We start from the raw sequence: 22037 nt of genomic DNA on the forward strand, positions 1-22037 counted from the left end.
TGCAGCAGACATTAAACATTTGAATCTGAAATTCAGGGAAGACATCTGAGTGCAAATAAAGTATTTAGCATTATCACCGTGGATGGCAATTAAATGTTGGAAGTAGATTAAGTTGCCTGATAAGACAGTGTGGAGTGAAAACAGAGGAGAACCAAAAGGACATCAGAGAAGAGACATGACTTAAGTATGGTTTTATGTGTAGTTTAATAGTGGAATGTTTATGGTAAAAGAACACCTCTTACTTTTCATTGGGATATCCTCTCTTTATTATATACATTTGGGCTGAAGACCATGACATTTTCATGCCATTTTTACCAGTACAAAACAACAGAATATGCGAGCCATTTTGTATATTTAGAAACGTGAATATTCCATGGCTCATACCTGCTTTTAAAAGCTAACTGCTGGGGCGCCTGGGTGCCTCAGTTGGGTGGGCATCTGACTTCAACTCAGGTCATGATCCTGTGGTCTGTGCATCAGGCTCTGTGCTGACAGCTCAGAGCTTGGAGCCTGCTTTAGATTCCGTCTCCCTTTCTCTCTCTGCCCCTCCCCCACTCACCTTCTGTCTCTCCCTTTCTCAAAAATAAATAAACATTAAAAAAAATTTCTTTTAAAGCCAACTGATAAATTTTCAGAATTTGACCTAGTCAGCTTAAATCACAGCTTAAATCACAGCCCTTATTAAATATTAATTATATACACTTACAATTAAGTAAAATTTACTATAAGCAAACATGGTAAATACCAAAACTACCACATTATGATATTATCTCATTTCTTGAGAATATTATGTCTTTTGCGTCCAGAGAGTGAAAATACTACAGCGCCGTGCCACTGATACCTTTCCAATTCATATCCAATAATATCAAGTTGATAGATTGAAAAATGAGTAATATTTATGCCATTGAAATTGACAAACACTACAAATCAGGGTTCTTCTAACCCCAGAGTTAGTAAATAACACTAACTGTGTATGTATGAGTGTGGCTTATGTGTTGGTGCGTTGAATGTTTAAGATAGGTCTACTGGGCATCATAATATACAAACAATATGTGATCAACATATTTATTTTTGTCTTCTGCTTGTGTGGTAGAGCTACATGAATACTAAGTGCTCAGTAAAGGCAAAATAGTTATTTTTAAAAACTGCTCAATTAATGACATGTTCTGAAAAAAAACTAACAATTTTTATATATTTATTATACTGTTTCCCATAATTATTTTCATTTTATTATAAAGTATTAAATGTGACTTTGTGTAAGTTAGGAAATATATAAGCGTATGAGGAAGAACAGGAGGCATATTACTAAAAGGTCTACTTTTAGGTGAAATAATATGAATTACTAATACAGCAATGCCATTGGTGTTTACAGTTGCATGATATGGAGGTTAAGAGCTAGGATTCACTTTACGTGGAGGTAATGATGTTTACCTCTGAGCGTTTCTGGGAACATTAAATAAGATGAGAAAAATGCCAGACACAGGCCTTGGCATGTTAGTCAAAGACAGTTCCCAGCCTCCTTCCTTCCTCTCTCCTCTCCTCTTCAGGGCTGATGTATCTGCATGCAGTACAGGAAGGTCTCGGCTTCTCTCTGCCTTTGTCCCTCTGTAGGGATGATCAGGAAGGTGTACGTGGGCCCTGCCTTCACCGTGACTCCAAGGCAGTGTGCCTCTTGGGGACTTCTGGGTCGTTCTCACCTCCCCACCACGGGGTTATCTTCCTGGTCCAAAACTCACCAGTTACCACATCAGGGCAGAGACCTTCAAAGGGAGAAAACGTTTGTGTTTCTGTCCCACGTGTTTCAGCCAAGACCCTTGAAGTTTCAAGGGGACCGCTGCCCGTGTAAAAGGCTGCACTTTTCATCAACATCTAAGAAATTTAATATAATAAAATACATAACATGAATACAAGGAAAATTATTATTTTTTTAATGTTTATTTCCTTTTGAGAGAGAGAGAAAGACAGAGAGAGAGAGAGAGAGAGAGAGAGAGAGAGAGAGAGCATGTGTGGGGGAGGGGCAGAGAGAGAGAGAGAGGGAGACACAGAATCCAAAGCCCACTCCAGCTCTGAGCTGTCAGCACAGAGCACAGCCCGGGGCTCGAACTCATCAGCTGGGAGATCATGACCTGAGCCGAAGTAGCTCAGGTTAGCTCAGGTTAGCTCAGGTTAGCTCAGGTTAGCTCAGGTTAGTTGGTAGCTCAACCAACTGAGCTACCCAGGTGCCCCGGAAAATTATTTTTTAAACAGAGAGCTAAGATTCACAAGTCATACAGACCAAGTAAAAATCTTTTTTCTGCAATATTCTAACTTTGAAACCTTGATCATATTACTTCTCTGAGACTAATCTTCAATATGTATAAAATAGAGATAGTAACATCCCCAGCCCTACAGAGTTGATATGAAAATTGAATAAGAAAATTCAGTATGGCATTCAGCATATGTAGTAGTGTCTAACACTGAGAAAGAGTAAAGGTATGGAATAAGTATTATATCTAGAAACCAGGATAACATTTGGGGAAGATTCAAAGAAAGTTTTTTGAAATAGAATATTACTTTAATTAAAACAAAACCATGTACCTTGTTTTAGTGTTCATATGTGAGTATAAGATACATCGATACATGTATCCAAATGAGTATAACTACAGTTTTTTTTAGCATAACAGTATGGATAAATTCTCACAATACATTTAATGTCAGTGATCATAATAGTAAATGCCATGAAGAAAGAAAATTGAAAGGCAACAGAAATGAAAAGCAATTCAGATTAGCAATCCTGATAAAATATGAAGAAATTGTGTTACAAAAATCCATTATTTCGTCCCCACCCCAGGCGGTTACCACCTTCTGTCTTTTTCTTTCCATGCAACTCACTGCCTTGGATTTAGCTGCAGTTTACATTGGTAAAGGTCACCACTGTGGTATCTACTTAATTGGACAAGGATGATTTGTTTTTTTGTTTTCTGTGGGTTTTTTTTTTCTAGTTTGTTAGAAATGCCAAAGTCATTCTAGGGCAACAGTCAACAGTGACCCTATTCTGCAGCTTAAAGGCATCCAAGTGAAAAATGTATTCTGTTTGGTGCCCGGCAGTTTAAAGCAAAGTGGATTTGTATTTCCCTCTCTTTTGCCAAAAATCTGTTGCAGTGCAATTTCCAAGAATTCTCAAAGCAGTGCACCTGGAATCATCAGAAGACCAAAGGTTCTCAACCTAGGCTGTATTTTTAATCATTGGGAGTTTCACTGACACCTGAGTGTCAACACTCAGAATTCTTATACAATCCAGCAAAAGAGCAGACTAGTTTGGGTATTATTCAAGGCTCCCCGATTATTCTAATTTACAGCCAAGTTTAAGAACTGTTGAGATCCTTACTCTAAGAATGGGGAAGGAGTATAAGAATTAAGCCTGCACTTTGCACGCGCTTCCCTGCTTCTAGAAGAGATTTCTCAACCAGTTCAGAAGTTTTACACAGATCTGTTTTCTATCAGTTGTCTGTCATTAGCTACCCATTTAGTTACCTTAACATCTACCGGTTATTGGTGGTTTTCCGTGCTACAGAAATATATTTTATATATTGTGTCTAGGTTATTGTAAGGATAAAAAGTAACATATAAGTCTAAACCATTTTCGTCAAATTATAACATTACAACTCAGGAGTTTTGTTTGGATTTCATTTTTGGTCCTAGGAGGTCCTAATGGCTTCTTTGATTACTCCCCAAGAAGATATGGCATATATGTGGCAACAAAGTTAATTTTAAGTTAAAAATACATCATAGTTTACATGTTATTATATGAATATACATGTTATGTGTGCACAGAAATATTTGTAAAATTGTTATAAATTATAAGACATACTTTATCTGGTAAATATAAAAATTTAACCAACAAGGAAGCTTTGATGTATTCTTTTCAGTGCTGGTGTGCAGGTTTGTACCCTGCAATAGGCCAAAACTAAATCCTCATTAGCTCTCATTAATTCTTGATCCTTGATACATATACAATGAGAATATCACTTATAGAAATAAATTAGTTGAGCATCTCTGTGAACTTCTTTCAGAGACATTTGTTAGAAACATGAGGATATAATTCATTTAATTCATTTAAGCTGTTGTGGCGTAAATCTCCTTAACTCACAATATTACATACACTACATACGTAGCACGTTACCAAAGTTACAAGAGAAACTGGACTACCAGGACCAAAGATATTACAGAGTGCATGAAATTCTGACAGTGAGAGCCAAGGTTTTCTTTAGAAAGGAGTGGTTTTCTTTAGAAAACCATTCTACTGAAAGATAACATGAGAAGAGAAGTAATTTAAAATGCTCAAGACTACTCCTGAAACAATACTACACTGTATGTTAACTGCTTTGAATTTAAAAAAATACATTAAAAATGAATAAATAATAAATAAAATGGAGCATTACTCAGCAATCAAAAAAATGAAATCTTGCCATTTTCAACTACGTGGATGGAATTAAGAGGTATTATGATAAGTGAAATTAGAGAAATATACAAATATATGACTTTACTCATATGAGGAATTTAAGACATAAAACAGATGACCATAAGGGAAGGGAAGCAAAAATAATATAAAAACAGGGAGGGGGACAAAACATAGGAGACTCATAAATATAGAGAACAAACAGGGTTACCAGAGGGGTTGTGGGAGGGGGGGGATGGGCTAAATGGGTAAGGGGGCTTAGGGAATCTACTCCTGAAATCATTGTTGCACCATGGATGTAACTAATTTGGATGTAAATTTAAAAATAAATGAATTAATAAATTAATTTAAAAGAAAAGAGTAAATAAAATAAAATGTTCAAGACATATTAAATGCAGATTGTGGCTCCAAGTTGCCATCCAGGGTGCTGAGTATTATAGGATATAACAACTATTTCCCCAACTGGGGAATGATAATCAAGACAATCAACACCTCCCATATTCAATATTCCACTATTTTCTTGCTACCAAAAATAACCAGCAAATGATTTCAACTCTTTAAAAAAAACACACACACAAAATGGGATGAAGCAGAATTCTCTCCTTCTTAAAAATGTCTCTAGAGCTGTTGAAATACTTATATTTATGAGATACCTGTTAAAACTATTCCTCTGGATTGTATCAGAAGAGAGACAGGGACCACTGGTAAGATATGGGGCATGGTGCTAATTGGACTCAGGTTTTTTCTCTCCTGCTTCATCAGAGGCTGAACCCTCCTTGTTTGTAGTTTCTCCACTTTCTGCCAATAAATCTTCTTCAGTTTCTTGGTTAGACATTTTCAACAGTTTTTGCCTTTTGTCTGCACATTTTTGTCTGAATATTTATCCTTTCCTGCTGCCTTTCCTGCCTTTCTTTCCACTTTTGCAGGAGCTTAGATGACAAGTTCCCCTGCTGATCTCCTCCTAGGCTCCTGTTTCACTGCCCCTTTGGCAAGGCCGATTTTCTAATGCATCCTGGTGGCAGCAAGGCAGGGGCCATGTGCCGGGGGCCATATTATGACCAGAAACTTCATGAAGCTGCACTGCTTGGCCTCTACCACTCCTCATGTTGCCACACAATCTTCTGGGACCCACAGTGGGAGAACCAGAAGACTGGTTCCATTTTGTATTCCTATATTTTCAATAACATTTTTAGACACTCATAAAATAGTAATAACTTTCATGGTGCCTCCAGCATGACAGAGCTTATGTTATTTCAAAGGCATTTTAGATTACCTTCTGGTTACCACTTGGCTATTCATAGGTAAGCAAGCCCCAATATACCCTCTATTGATTATCAATGAATGCAAGGGACATTTTGTCTTAGACATTAGAAGTTATTGTCCAACTTTTCTTTTGCCCTTTTAGATGCAATAAAAATTACTAATCCCCAAAAAACTGCATCTACAAGAGATATTTCCTTATTATACTTTCAGAAGAAAAGGATATGTGTAATGAATTTAATCAGCTTGCTTCATTTTAAGTCAATAGTACTTTTCTTTTTCTGCAGGAATTTTTTATTCATTTATTTTTATATCTCCCAGCCACTATCAATCTACTAAAAGTTTTTTAACAAAGGAAATGTGAAGAAATTACAATTTTAAGAAGATAATTCCATTACAGGTGTATCTCAGACATATCGTGGGTTTGGTTCCAGACCACTGTAATAAAGTGAGTCAAATGAATTTTTTCGTTTCCCAGTGTATATAAAAGTTACGTTCATGCTATGCTGTAGACCACTAAGTGTACAATAGCATTATATCTAAAAAATGTACATACCTTAAGTTAAAAATGCTCTATTGCTAAAAAAAAATCAAAAGATAAAGAGACTTGAAAAGCATACAGAAAGAACCCATTACAAAAAATGGAATAGTGATTACCCACAATGTAATAACCATTAGGCCAACGCCCGACTTTTCAGAAGCAATGATGGAAGCCAGAAAGTAGTGGAAAAATATCTTCAATAGGCTGAGATCAAACAACTGCCAATTAGTCTATACCCTTTAAGAACTAGGGGGAATAAAAATAATTTTCAGACAAATAAGAACTGAAAGACTTTACTCCCAAAAGAGCTCACAGAAGGATTTTAAAGGAAGGATTTTAAAGGAAGGATTCAGTTGCAAAAGAAATGTGCTCAAAGATATCAGTAACATGTGGGCAAAATAAAGCAACATTGATTGTAATAATTGATTACATTGATTGCAATGTAATAAAAATCCATGGTTATAATTGGCCTAAAACACCATGATAGTAGCTTATAAGTAGTGAGAGGGTGGTCAGAATTAAAACATTCTAGTCTTTGCATTATCTGGAAAAGTAAAAAATATTGAACGATGGCACACTCTGACAAGTATTCACGTTAAAATATTCTGAATAACCACACATCCATAAAAATACTTTATTGCTAAAAGATGCTAGCCATCAAAAAATAATTCTAGCCATCATCTAAGCTTTCAGCAAGTCATAATCACTGACTACAGAGAACCATAACAAATATGGTAATTATGAAAAGTTTTGAAATATTGTGGGAATTACCAAAATGTGACACATTGATAGGAAGTGAGCAGACGCTATTGGAAAAATGGCACCGTTAGACTTTTTTGATGCAGGGTTGCCGCAAACCTTCAGTTTGTAAAAGAAAGACGGTATCTCCTAAGTGCAATAAAGCAACGCACAATATACAATATGTACAACAAGGTACACCTGTGGCGATGTAGAGAGCATGTGGAGGAGGACAAGATGGTACCAGCAAACAAAATTGTTGGGAGATTAATAGCATTGGTGAGACAGTGAGAGAGTGGTGGTGGGAAGGGAGTGGAGGGGATGGATTTGAGAAGTGCTAAGGGCATAAAATTTGGACAAATTTGTGAGGAATTGTGAGAAGACTAGATGATTCTTTAAAAGATATTAGTCATGAAAAGGAGGAATTTGGACAAATGTGGGGGGTGGGCTTCTTAGCAGGATAGAAGGAGATTGAGTACATTTTTAGTAAGAGAGAAAGGGAGGAATGAAGAAAGATAATGAAGACAAAACTTAGAGACGTATATTAAGGAGTCAAAATTCTAGAAGAAGTACCAAGGGATAGGAATATGATCACAAGGTGAAGAGTTGAATGTGGAGAGCACTAGGAACATAACCAACTTCTGAGATGGAAGATATGTTGGTTAAGAAGAAGGAAGTTATGGATAAATTTTGATGAGATGAAGGTCAGTTCAAAGGAGAAGCTACCCAATGGCCTTTAGTTCAGTAGTGAAAATTAAGCCCTTACTGACTCTGGACAAGCTTCCTGTCTCTCTAGACAAATGCTTTGGAAAACCTTTTTACCCATCACTTGCAGACTAACTCCAATTTCTAAATTCCCTCTCTAGCACTCCTGTTAGTACCCTGTTTTGTTTGCCAGTCCCAGGGGAAGAACAAAACAAAACATCTCCTCAAGAGAGATGAAGTTAGGAAACATGAGACCCAGTAAAATGAAGTATTGCTTCAAAGAAAATATAGCAAAGTAAAAATAATCACTATACTCAAAGATGATACAAACTAAAATTAATTCAAAAGAAAATTAGCAAATTCATTTGTTTCCAGGAAAATGTAAATTTGTTAATATAATGCACTAAAGGATTAAAAACACCTAAAATACTCTAGTTTCCAGTGTATTAAAACCAACTTCTTAAAGATAGGGGTAGGTTCTAATCCATTCTCTCTATACAATATTGTAGACATGTAGAGAGAAACTAATACTGCTTTCTTCAGTTATAGGCATATGCTTCTTTCTAATGGTCCTTTATAGGCACAGACAAGTTCCCTTAGGTGAGCACTCTGAGTATGCTAGGCTCTCTCTTTACCATCACTCTCCTGGAAGCCTGTGTTGGAATCTGTGAGTAAATGTTAGTTACTCAGAATCATGTGTGAGAGGATAGAATTTGGAATTCAACAGACCAATTGCAAATCCTGGCCTCTGCTAATTATTCACTGCACATATGAGATATTGAGAAATTAAACTGGAGATGGTGATTATTCCTATTGAAAGAGAGCTAATGTTACAAAACAATGACCTTGATAAACTAAAATGGTTAATTGCTAAATTTGTACTGTGATACCTGGTATAAAGTATAACTAGCATTTAAAAGCATAGATTCTATTAAGTTTCTCAGGATCCACATCCTGAGAAACTTAACAGAAACCCATGGGGGAGGGGAAGGAAAAAAAAAAAAAGAGGTTAGAGTGGGAGAGAGCCAAAGCATAAGAGACTCTTAAAAACTAAACAAACTGAGGGTTGATGGGGGGTGGGAGGGAGGGGAGGGTGGGTGATGGGTATTGAGGAGGGCACCTTTTGGGATGAGCACTGGGTGTTGTATGGAAACCAATTTGACAATAAATTTCATATGTTGAAAAAAAAAAGCGTAGATTCTAAAGGCAAACTACCTGGATTTGAATTTGTAATTAATCATCTGTGTAACAAAGGCAGTTTTTAAAAAACTAATTTCTTACCAATAGCATGAGGATAATGCTGTTTTCCTCAAAAGGTTGTTATGGGGGCAAACTCAATATGATTAGTTTCAGACTAATTTGTTCTGATGAAATATCATTGTGTGTCCATCCCTGGGGAAGTGTCCATCACAAAATTCTACATGGAGTTTGACAATAAGAAAATAATTTGAGCATTTATCAAAAGAATTTCCATAAAAGAGCTTCCAAAAATGATAGGAAACATAAGATCTTTATATTTGTTGAAAGTAATTATTCTTGGTACTAGATCTGATGAAAGGCCAGAGAATTATTTGTCATCTTGATCCGCCCTCAATGCACTGTGAGTTGAACTTCAATGTTTCAAAGAAAATTAAAAATAGTAGCCTTGCTTTTCATCACTATATGAAGCTCCTTGATATTCAGGATTATGTGAAATTATAGACCGCATTTTTGAATCTCCTAGAGGGCTGGTGTTAAGCTTTCCTATGACATGTTTAGTCTTCTTTGATCTCCTCTTTATGAAAGCAAGAATATTTCCTGAGGGTATATAGCTACCTAACCTAGGAAGTTACTCAAATCAAGCATACTCCAAAGACCAAACTTTTCTCTATTGTAGGCTATTGCATGGGTTCTGAATGCTCAATACTAATAGTAATAATAATAATAGTGATAAATTAATTTGCATAGTTCTTTATGATGATTACTGTAAGAAGTTTAATAGATTATCACAATAAATACAGCAGATCTTACTGTAAGGATTTTACTTAAAAAGGAACTGAAACATGAACCCAGTTTTTTAAAACTTTTTTTAACATTTTTATTTATTGAGAGAGAGAGAGACAGTGTGCGAGCAGAGGAGGGACAAAGAGAGAGAGAGACACAGAATCTGAAGCAGGCTTCTGGCTCTCAGCTGTCAGCACAGAGCCTGATGCAGGGCTCACATTCACAAACCGAAGTCAGATGCTTAACCAAATGAGCCACCCAGGTGCCACATGAACCCAGGTTTTTTATGCTAAATTAGGGCGTCAAATCACCCTCTCAAAATGTACACTACTTAGAAGTTTAAAGATACTCGAACAAAAAGGAATGAGCATTTAAATATGTAGTGCTTTTTATGTTATCACAACACTTACATTTTATAGAGTACTTGCTCTGTAACTGACTTACACAAGTTTTGCACAAGTTTTCTTAGTTAAAATCCAGAAGAACATTTTGAGGTGGTACTGATAATATTCTGATGAATATTAGAGAAAACTAAAGCATTTATAGAGACTAGTGAGCCATCCTAAGTCTCAAAAGTAGGTCATTGGCAACTGAGGTTTTGAAGTCACCTGCCTTTGGCTCTAGAGGCTGAGAGCCTGACAATCACTTTACACCTGAAGATGTGGTTCTGGTAACAACCCCCTTGCATTTAGAAAAGAAGAAAAAAGGAGTAAATAGAAAAAAAAACCCAGAAAACAATTCATAAAATGGCAATAGTAAGTGTGTGCTTATCACTATTCACTTTAAAAGGACTATTTAGTCATGGGGCACCTAGGTGGCTCAGTTGGTTAAGCGTCTGACTTTGGCTCAGGTCATGATCTCACGGTTCGTGGGTTTGAGCCCCTTATCGGGCTCTGTGCTGACAGCTCAAGAGCCTGGAGCCTGCTTTGGATTCTGTGTCTTCCTCTCTCTCTGCTCCTCCCTTGCTCACACTTTGTCTCTCAAAAAAAAAAATGTGAAAAATGTTTTTTTACATTTCATAAAAGGACTATTCAGTCAAAACACATAGGTAGGAAAATGGATACAAAAGCAAGACCTAATTATATGCTGCCTATAACTGACCATTTTCAGCCTCAAGGACACATGCAGAGTGAAAGTGAGGGATAGAAAAAGATATTCTGTGCTTTTGGAAAACAAAAGAAAGCAGAGATAGCTGTACTTACATCAAAAAAAATTGACTTTAAACCAAGGACTGTAAAAAGAGACCAAAAAAGTCATTATAGGAGTATGTGGGTGGCAACATAGGTTGAGTGTCTGACTTTTAATTTCGGCTCAGTCACGATCCCAGGATTAAGGGATTGAGCCCGTGTCAGGCTCTGCACTGAGTCTGGAGCCTACTTAAGACTCTCTCTCTCTCTCGTATCTCTCTCTTTCCCTCTACCCTCTCCCCAACTCATTCATACTCTCTCAAATAATATTTTAAAAGTCATTATGTAATAATAAAGGAGTCAATTCATCAGGAGACTATATAATTAGTAAATATGTACCCAAAATAGGAACACCTAAATATATAGAATTAATATTAGCAAATCTAAAGGGAGAAATAGCAGTATAATATAATGCTAGTACAGGACTTTAGTAGCCCTCTTTCAGCAATGGATTTATCACCCAAACAGAAAAGGATATATTGGACCAAACAGACATTTACAGAATATGCTATCTAACAGAGGCTACATATTCTTCTCAAGCACACATGGAACATTTTCCCAGAAAGATAACATATTAGTCCACAAAACAACTCAATAAATTTGAGAAGATGGAAATAGTATCAAGCATTTTTCTAACCACAATTGTATGAAATTAGAAAAGAATCATAAGAAAACTGAACAACTTACAAATATGTGAAGATTAAACAATATGCTCCTGCATAATCAGTGAGTCAAAAAAAGAGAAATTAAAAAATATTTTCAGGCAAGTAAAAATGGAAACACAATATACCAAAACATAAGGGATGCAATAAAAGGAGTTCTAAGAGTGAAATTTAGAGTGATAAACACTTGCATAAAGAAAAAAAAAAGATCTCAAACAACTTCTAACTCAAAGAACTAGCAAAAGAAAAAACTAAACCCAAAATTAGCAAAAGAAAAGAAATAACAAAGATCATAGTGGAAATAAATGAAATAGAGACTAAAAAGACAATAGAAAAGATCAATGAAACTAAGAGCTGATTTTTTTTTTGAAAAGATAAAATACGCAAAGCTTTACAAAAGTGAATTACTGGGACCTTATGAAGATAAAAAGCTTCTGCACAGCAAAGGAAACAACCAACAAAACTAAAAGGCAACCAACAGAATGGGAAAAGATATTCGCAAATGACATATCGGACAAAGGGCTAGTATCCAAAATCTATAAAGAGCTCACCAAACCCCACACCCGAAAAACAAATAACCCAGTGAAGAAATGGGCAGAAAACATGAATAGACACTTCTCTAAAGAAGACATCCGGATGGCAAACAGGCACATGAAAAGATGTTCAGCGTCACTCCTTATCAGGGAAATACAAATCAAAACCACACTCAGGTATCACCTCACGCCAGTCAGAGTGGCCAAAATGAACAAATCAGGAGACTATAGATGCTGGAGAGGATGTGGAGAAACGGGAACCCTCTTGCACTGTTGGTGGGAATGCAAATTGGTGCAGCCGCTCTGGAAAGCAGTGTGGAGGTTCCTCAGAAAATTAAAAATAGACCTACCCTATGTCCCAGCAATAGCACTGCTAGGAATTTATCCAAGGGATACAGGAGTACTGATGCATAGGGCCACTTGTACCCCAATGTTCATAGCAGCACTCTCAACAATAGCCAAATTATGGAAAGAGCTTAAATGTCCATCAACTGATGAATGGATAAAGAAATTGTGGTTTATATACACAATGGAATTCTACGTGGCAATGAGAAAAAATGAAATAGGGCCTTTTGTAGCAACGTGGATGGAACTGGAGAGTGTGATGCTAAGTGAAATAAGCCATACAGAGAAAGACAGATACCATATGGTTTCACTCTTATGTGGATCCTGAGAAACTTAACAGAAACCCATGGGGGAGGGGAAGGAAAAAAAAAAAAAAGAGGTTAGAGTGCAAGAGAGCCAAAGCATAAGAGACTGTTAAAAACTGAGAACAAACTGAGGGTTGATGGGGGGTGGGAGGGAGGGGAGGGTGGGTGATGGGTATTGAGGAGGGCACCTTTTGGGATGAGCACTGGGTGTTGTATGGAAACCAATTTGTCAATAAATTTCATATAAAAAAATATGCAAACTTTAGCTAAACTTACCAAGAAACATAGAGAACTCAAATAAAATTACAAATGAACGAGGTGGCATTACAACTGATGCCACACAAATAAAAGGGATCATAATACACTACTACAAATAATTATACACCAAAAATTGGGCAACCTAGAAGACATAGATGCATTGCTAGAAACACACAACCTACCAAGACTGAATCATGCTGAGATAGAAAATATGAATAGACCAATTACTACAAAGGAGATTAAATCAGGGATCAAAAACCTCCCAGCAAGTAAAAGTTCAGACCCAGATGCCTCATTGGTAAATTCTGCCAACCATTTAAAGAGGAATTAATACCAATTATATTCAGAGTTCTAAGGAAAAAAAGGAAAGGAGGGAATATTTCCAAATTCATGCTAGGCCAGAATTCTCCTGATACAAAAGTCAGACAAGGACACTACAAGAAAAGAAAATTGTAGGCCTATATCCCTGATGAACATAGATGCAGAAATCCCCTACAAAATATTAGCAAACAGAATTCAACAGTACATTGAAAGGATCCTATACCTTGATCAAGGGAGTTTTATTCCATAGGTGTGTGATTGAACATCCACAAATCAGTCAATGGTTTAAAAATCATATGATCATCTCAATAGATGCAGAAAAAGCATTTAGCAAAATTCAGGATCCCATTATGATAAAAAATTTCCACAAACTGGGTATATAGGAATTCGATGTGATAAAGGCCACATATGACACACCTGCAGCTAACATCATATTCAACTGTGAAAAGCTAATAGCCTTTCCTTTAGGATCCAAACAAGACAAGGATCCACTCTCACAACTTTTATTTAACATAGTATTGGATGTCCTAGACAGAGCATTTAGCAAGAAAAAGAAATAAAAAGCATCTAAATGGGGAAGAAAGAAGTAAACTTATCTCTGTTTGTAGATGACATGATCTTATACATAGAAAACTCTAAAGACTCCAGGAAAAATTGTCAGAACTAATAAATTCAGTAAAGTTGCAGGAAGGCACTTGTAAGCCTTCAGTTTTGATCTGCCACCTCCTGTTGATTCCGAAGATATTAAATATAGAATCTACGCTGCTGAGATACATTTGGAAGATTTTTTTAAATCATTCAACAGTATTCCCTGTGGAGACAATTAATATTTGTAACATGTCCATACTACCCACATCTATCCATAGATTCAATTTACTGTCAAAATTCCGATGGTATTTTTCACAGAAGTAGAAAAAAAGCAAACCTAGAATTTGTATGAAACCACAAAAGACCCCCCAAAGCCAAAGCAATACTAAGAAAGAACAAAATTGGAGGCATCACACTCACTGATTTCAAACTATATTACAAGGCTATTGTAATAAAAAAAGTATAGTAGTGTTATAAAAACAGATATATAGACCAGTGGAATAGAATAGAGAGCCCAGAAGAAAACAAAAACAAAAACAAAACAAAACAACAATGACAAAACAAACAAACAAAATCAGCCATGTTTCTATTCAGGTAAACCTAAATTCAATTGTTTGTTACTTCCTAAACGATTTAATCTTTGACAAGTGCTTTGACATCTTTAAGAATCTGTTATCTCATACAATACAATAATAATAACTTTGTAGGGTTGTAGGTAGGATTGAATGAGGTAATGTATTTAGAGCACCTTCATAAGTATTCAATTAATGTTAGCTTCTTATAAGTGGGTAGATTAAAGAATATCAGTTGAGTATATCTTTATATTATATACAAAATTAAAGTCTCTGATACTTCTGAAATTTCCAATGATACCACTAAAACGGACACATAATAGTTGACAGTTTAATTCTCAGTAGTCAACTCCTGAGGACTTGGGGCATATCTTCATTATTTGAATTCTTCTAAAGTTCGCCATAATGCATTGTAACCAATAGCAAATATTTTATGAATGAACAAACAAATAAATTAATGAATGAGGAATCTGAGAGAGGGAACTGTTCCACATCAGCCAAATTACAGTGTATTCATGAGTGGCTATATCTCTCTGAAAACTTCTTCACAACCATAACGTCATTCTATCACGGAGAATAAACATACTCTTTTTAGTGACAGCAACTGCTGTGAATTTTCATATTAAATACATGCTCTTTTCATGTTTCATCTTCAGTCATGTATGTGTATGTTGTGAAGTTCAGTATCCGTGATGGAAACAGCTGTGCCTTAATCTGGCCTACTATCCTGGTTAGTTACCCCCCTCAAGGCTAGACTAGAGTCAGTGAAAGTGAGCATGAGGTTCAGACCATTTGGTTTCCAATATAGTCTATAAAATATTCTAATTTTATTTTACAACAAAATATAAAGCTGTGAATTTCCATGAATGTCTTTTTCATGGATAATGGTAAAACTACCATATTTAAGTTATCTGAGACACACCAATGTTTAGTTTTCCTAAATAACCTTATGCTTATTGTCCAGACTTTGATTAAAATGCAGAATGTGCCATGTGATCTCATCGAGTCCCTGAGAACTTTTAATTTTGCCGCTGCTCATTCTCCATGGATAATTTTACCATTGGAGTCTAATCCATTCAGGAATCATTCCTGATAAAATTAAAACATATATAGGAGAACCCTTCCCACTACTTGGAGTACCACAGTATCAAAAGATGGAGTTTTGATAACGGAGTTTCCCTGAATGCATATGTAAAGACCCAAGAGGCAACATTTCCTACTCTCTTCCTACAGGGTTGACCATTTGTAAAGCCAACATTCACTTTATTTTCATGGATTAGGAATTCAGTTTCCTCTTATTATTAGGATGAGGGTCCTTCCATGAATGTCAACCTGCTTTGCTGAGCACTTAAGAAATCCTGATTCACATTTTCCCAGGTCTCTCACTTTTGCAAAAGATGACATCCTCCTAGTCCCTATATGTTCATGAGTCCCTAACCTGAATAATAAGATAATGTAAATAATACTGATGCTTTCATTATTACCTGCTGCTTATAATACTATGTTTTAGATGAGTGATTTAAACTCCTTCCTGCTGACCTCCCTACACAGTTGTCTAAACCTGCCATATGCATTAGACATTATAAACATTGGACCCCGCCATTTTACACCTAGGGAGTTGTCCCTATCTCTTTGAAACATCAGTTCTCACTTCTTCCTCATCCTTCCTGCTGATGCTGCAAAAGCCCCAGCAGTGGCCCAGTAAAATCCCAAATGCATTTTGTCACTACTGACATAGTTAAAAACATGCCCTTGGTCACTTTCACTGGAACCACATTACAAGCAGACATTCTCTAGCTTCGCCATATGCTTAATGTTTTGATGGCATAAAACAGATAAAATGTTTAACTTTCAACTTTAAAATGTGTAAAATATATTTAATAAGACTATGTCTGAATTCCTAGTTTCTTTTTTTTTACTTTTAGCCATTTTTAATGCTTTGAGATAAACTAATATTTTGAACATGTATATGGTATCAATACATCAATACATATTTTATATCAATATACCAAATCATATTTATTTTCTCATAGACATAAGGCCACCACCATTTATAATATCAAGTGCTTTTTAAACCTATTATTTTTCTAATAAAACTTATTTTTCACACACAAATTTAGAAAATTTTGTTAATAAACATTAATGATATCAATAGTTGACATTTGTGGAATTGTGCTCTACCCATACGAACATATTTAATCCTCACAAAACTCTAGAAAGAAGAAGTATTATTATCCTCATTCTCTTAAGACTTTATCTTTTGGAAGAATTTTAGAATTAAAAAATTACAAAGATAGTACAGAGAATTCCTGAATAGCCTCCACTCAACTTCCCTTAATGTTGACATCTTCCATAAACAGGGTGCATTTAACAAAACTAAGAAAGTAGCCCTGATATACTGTTACCAAGCTACAGACCTTATCTGAACTTCACCAGTTTTTCTACTAATGTCCTTTTTTTATATTTCAGGATCCAATCCAGGGTACCACACTGCATTTTTAGTCATCATGTCTTCTTAGTCTCCTCTGGTTTGTGACAGTTTTTCAGTCCTTCTTTGTTTTTCATAACCTTGACACTGAGAGAAGTAGTGGTCAAATATTTTGTAGACTATCCATCCTTCTAAGTGGGGCTGTTTGCAGATTTTTATGCTTATACTAGGGTTATGGTGGTGCTCTTTTTATCGTCATGTCAGGTACATGATATCATTGGTGATGTTAATCCTCATCACTTGGTTAAAATGGTTTCTGCAAGATTTCTCCACAAAGTTATCATTCATCCTTTTCCATACTTTATTCTTTGGAAATGAATCATTAAGGGAATGTCAATGTCTCTCTCTCTCTCTCTCTCTCTCTCTATCTCTGTATGTGCATGTATGTGTGTGTGTATATGATTCATTTTACATATATATTTTACACAAACATATATATATAATATTTTATACACACACACACATATATATATATATAGAGAGAGATATATATATATACACACACACATTCCCTCCTGTGGTAGGGAAACTTAAGTACCCTTCCCTTGAGTGTAGGCTGAACTTAATGATTCATTTCCAAAGAATAAAGTTTATATTCAAATTAAATATAAATGTATATATATTTATATATATACACATACATGTGTGTGTGTCTGTTATATATATATAATTTATAATTTTTCTGTAAAGAATATTTGTTCTTCACCCCATTTATTTATTCAGTCATTTGTTTATATCAGAATGGAATTATAGATATTTATTTTAGATTTTAGGTTATAATACAGTAGTATCATTTTTTCCCTTCAAATAGATTTCATTTTTCAGAGCAGTCTCAGATTTATAGCAAAATTTAGCAGAAAGTAGAGAGAGTTCCCATATACTCTCTTGCTCCCCACCTCCCACACAGACTCCTCCACTACCCATATCTCTCACTAGAGTGGTACATTTGTTATACTTGATGAACCTACATGGGCACATCATTATCATCCGAAGCCCATTGTTTACATTAGGTTTCTTGATGGTTTAAATTCTTTGTATTTTGAGAATTGTATAATTACATGTATACATATATACATGTATACATGTATACATTATACATTTATAATTACATGTATAATCATCATACAGAATGTATTCTCATTTTTCATATGAGTAAAATGATTTACAGAGATATTCATTGTTCACAAAGAGTGATACAGTTGGTTAACATTTTACGAGTAAAATAATGACATCTATTGAAATGCATTGTAAATTTTATTTGAATTATTTCATATAATTTCCTTATAGATGTACACTGTAATTGATTCATGTATCTCCTTATTTCTAAGTTTTAGTATTGTCCATTTTTCCATTTTAACAACTATACAAGTAACATTTAGATAAACAGCTGTCTTATACTCTACCATAATTACATATTTACATATTACATATTTATATATTACATAAAGTTAGAAATCCTATTTGTTCATTTTTACATCTCCCTTCCTTTTTCATTCATCCCTCTACTCAGTAGCATTTAATACAGTGTCTAAAACTAATAAGTAACTGATGAATGATTGTTTACTGAATGAATGATTATCTCATAAGTTATTGAGCTTGAGGTTTTGTCAGGCACACCTTTGAAACTGACATTATGGAGGCCTGATTTCTGAGGTTTCTTGAGGCCACTGTCAGAAGTGGCCACTTCTTTCAGAAGACAGAAATATGAATAGAAGGGCATGTTGTTGTGATTTAGTGTCACACAGTTCACCTTCTTAAACATGACTTCAAATTTCACATCCTGGAATGTGTTTTTTTAGAATATTATTTAAAGCCTCATAATAATTTCTAAGTTCCACCTGTATTAACAATCATCTCTGAACTTCATCAGGCATGTAATCAATGTTCCAGACTCTTTTGAAAATCCACAGTGTTTTCTGAAATCTAATATTTTTATGGAATGGTTCCACAGTAGCCTTACTATAATAGACACAAAAGAGAACAGCAACAAAAGACCTTTACCTTGGAAAAGTTAGTCTAATACCACATACTATTCATACAACTAAAGTCGTTTTCTGAGAAATGTTTAAAAGAAATGTCCAAAAATGAATATCTTCCATTTGTGATATTCTAATAAAATATGATTACTCATCTCCTCATTTTTAATTGACCATATTTTCCTCCAGAAAAATCCAGCTATAACCAACCTATTCAGGAACTCAATTTTCTGACGCTAAATATAAGGTTTTTCAAACAAAAGTCCATTATGATTTTTATTTATTTTATTTTATTTTTCCCAACAAGTGCCCTCCTCAATGCCCATCACCCATTTTTCCCTCTCCCCTGTCACCCCACCCCCATCAACCCTCAGTTTGTTTTCTTATGGTTTGCCTCCCTCTCTGTTTGAAATTATTTTCCCCTCCCCTTCCCCCATGGTCTTCTGTTAAATTTCTCAAGTTCCACATATGAGTGAAAACATATGATATCTGTCTTTCTCTGACTGACTTATTTCACTTAACATAATACCCTCCAGTTCCATCCACATTGCAAATGGCAGGATTTTATTCTTTCTCATTGCCAAGTAGTATTCCATTGTATATATAAACCACATCTTCTTTTTCCATTCATCAGTTGGTGAACATTTGGGCTCTTTCAGTAATTTGGCTATTGTTTAAAGAGCTGCTATAAACATTGGGGTACAAGTGCCTCTATGAATCAGCACTTCATATTTGCAAATGATATACCGAATGAAGGGTTAGTATACAAAATCTATAAGAACTTGCCAAACTCAACACCCAAAAAACAAATAATCCAGTGAAGAAATGGGAAGAAGACATAAATAAACCTTCATATTTTTAAAGTAAGCTCTATGCCCAACGTGTGGCTTGAGCTCACAACCCCAAGATCAGGAGTTGCGTGTTCTACCGACTGATCTGGTCAGGCACCACAAAATCCCATTCTTCTTGATTTGGGAGGAATCAGTCTTTATTGAAGCACTATGTATCCTTTTATGTTTTACCAATTGCATCTTCTTTTTTTCTGTTGTCATCTCTATAGAGCTGTTTTCCCTTTTTTAGTGAATATATACAAATAAATGGATTCTCCTATATGAAGTACTGTACATGGGTTTTGATTCTAAATTTAATCACCTGCAAATAGTATTTTCCTCTCTGTTGCTCTAGTACAAAAATTATCTCTTTTTTAAATTTTTTTAAATGTTTATTTACTTTTGAGAGAGAGAGAGAGAGAGAGAGAAAGAGAATGAGCGGGTGAGGGGAAGAGAGAGAGGGAGACACAGAATTTGAAACAAGCTCCAGGTTCTGAACTGTCAGCACAGAGCCTGACATGGGGCTTGAACTCACAAATCATGAGACCATGACCTGAGCCACAGTCAGATGCTTAACCAACTGAGCTACCCATATGCCCCTACAACTATTATCTCTTGAGAATATGAATACTTTGAATTCTTTGAAGCCTTGTGTATCTTTATATTAGGGCCCTCTGAATAAATAATTTCTCTTGGGGTCTAATTTAATAACTTTTAAAATTATTTTGTTACTTGGACTCTACCATCTACAACTGATGAAATATGTAAGGGGCATATAATCATGTATAGCGAAAAGAATAATTCAGAAAGCTATTAAATTAAAATTGCTATAGCCATCTTATAATTATTTGGGAATATTCTGAAAACAGTAAGCAGAAGGATGAAAAATTACTGGACCCTGATGCCATGCCTGGATTACAGAATTATCCAACCTCAGGACTTCACTATATTAGGATTCCTTATGTGAAATAATAACCCTTAGTGTTTAGGCTATTCTTAGTGTGAGGTTATATAACTTGCAACTAAATGATTTCTAACTGATGGAGTTTTCAGTATAGTTAAAGAGAAAGATAATTAAGCATTTTAGAAATGAAAACTGACATATTTCAATGAAAACAAAAAGTCTTTGGGAAGGACAGAATGTGAAAAAAACTGTGGTTTTCCAAGAGAGAATTTGAAAGGATTCATTAGTGCAGGTTATATACTCCAAGAGTGTTTCAAGGGTAAGTGGGAATTTATCAGGAAAAGGATTTGGGAGAAGTAGAACTAAGCATGAGCAGAGGAACAGTCAGGAAGGGACTGTTAACGAATAATGCAAGACCTAAAAACACTGTGCAGCTCCCGTGTGTATGCATTCATGTTCACACACATGTGATTGAGAGAGGAAGGAGAAAGAGGGAGTGTTTGATATATTGAGTATTGACAGTGATCACTATAACCAGGTAACAGGGAAGTATAGAAAGAAAGGTTGGAGAGAGGTTTTGAAGGAGCTTCTGTTTTCATACCCAAGAATTTTTATGTTAACATGAATGTAAAAGTGAGTCAACAGAGGAAGATAAACATGATCCATATCAGCTTTGTCTTTCATCACATTGCTCTGTCAGCATTTTGTAAGATGTGGTATAGGGAGACATAGGGCATCTGCGTGAGGTCAGTTGGGGAAGAAAGCTCTAACTATATAAAATGTGGATGCCTCTGGGGGTAAAGCTAAAAGCTAAAGTTGGGAAAGAGAATCAGGCAGACATTAACGAGACATCCATGGCTACCACTCCAACTGAATCTTTCATCACTCCTCATCTTTCCTCGGGCATACTGCTTTCTTTTGGTTCCTTAAAGTTAGAGAGTTTACGTATTCCCAAAAAGAATCCCATACCTATTCTTCTCCCTCATTTGAAAGGTTCTGCCTGGCCTCTTCACCTGGGGAACTGCTCATCCTTCAGGCCTGGTTTTCAATGCCACTTCTTCAGGAAAACTTACCCGACCCTCCAGATGCATCAGCTCACTCTATTGTGTGCAGTGCTCTCAAAGTTGTATGTAAGCAATGAATCATGGGAATCTACCCCCGAAAGCAAGAGCACACTGTAGACAATGTATGTTAGCTAACTTGACAATAAATTATATTAAAAAATTTTTAAAAATCTTTCATAGTAGTTATACAACTTGTACTTAATTAAATTTTTGTGAAATTACTTGTTTTATATGCAGTTCTTCTAGCAGACTGGCTGCTCCTTGAGCATAGAGATTGCATCTGTTTTGTAGTCGGCCACATTCTGGGCACATCTAGGTCACCCAGCAAGTAGTTTTGAA

General features: G+C 35.5%; 1 protein-coding gene and 1 pseudogene across 5 annotated transcripts in view; one reads left to right on the forward strand and one right to left on the reverse strand.

The window, feature by feature from the left end:
* Window positions 1–22037, forward strand: part of LUZP2 (leucine zipper protein 2) — a 500147-nt gene that overhangs the window by 426021 nt on the left and 52089 nt on the right. The gene's annotated exons all lie outside the window — the stretch shown is intronic.
* On the reverse strand, window positions 5021–22010 carry LOC123380505 (annotated as a pseudogene).

Source organism: Felis catus, chromosome D1, assembly GCF_018350175.1.
Source record: "Felis catus isolate Fca126 chromosome D1, F.catus_Fca126_mat1.0, whole genome shotgun sequence".
Taxonomy (NCBI): Eukaryota; Metazoa; Chordata; class Mammalia; order Carnivora; family Felidae; genus Felis; species Felis catus.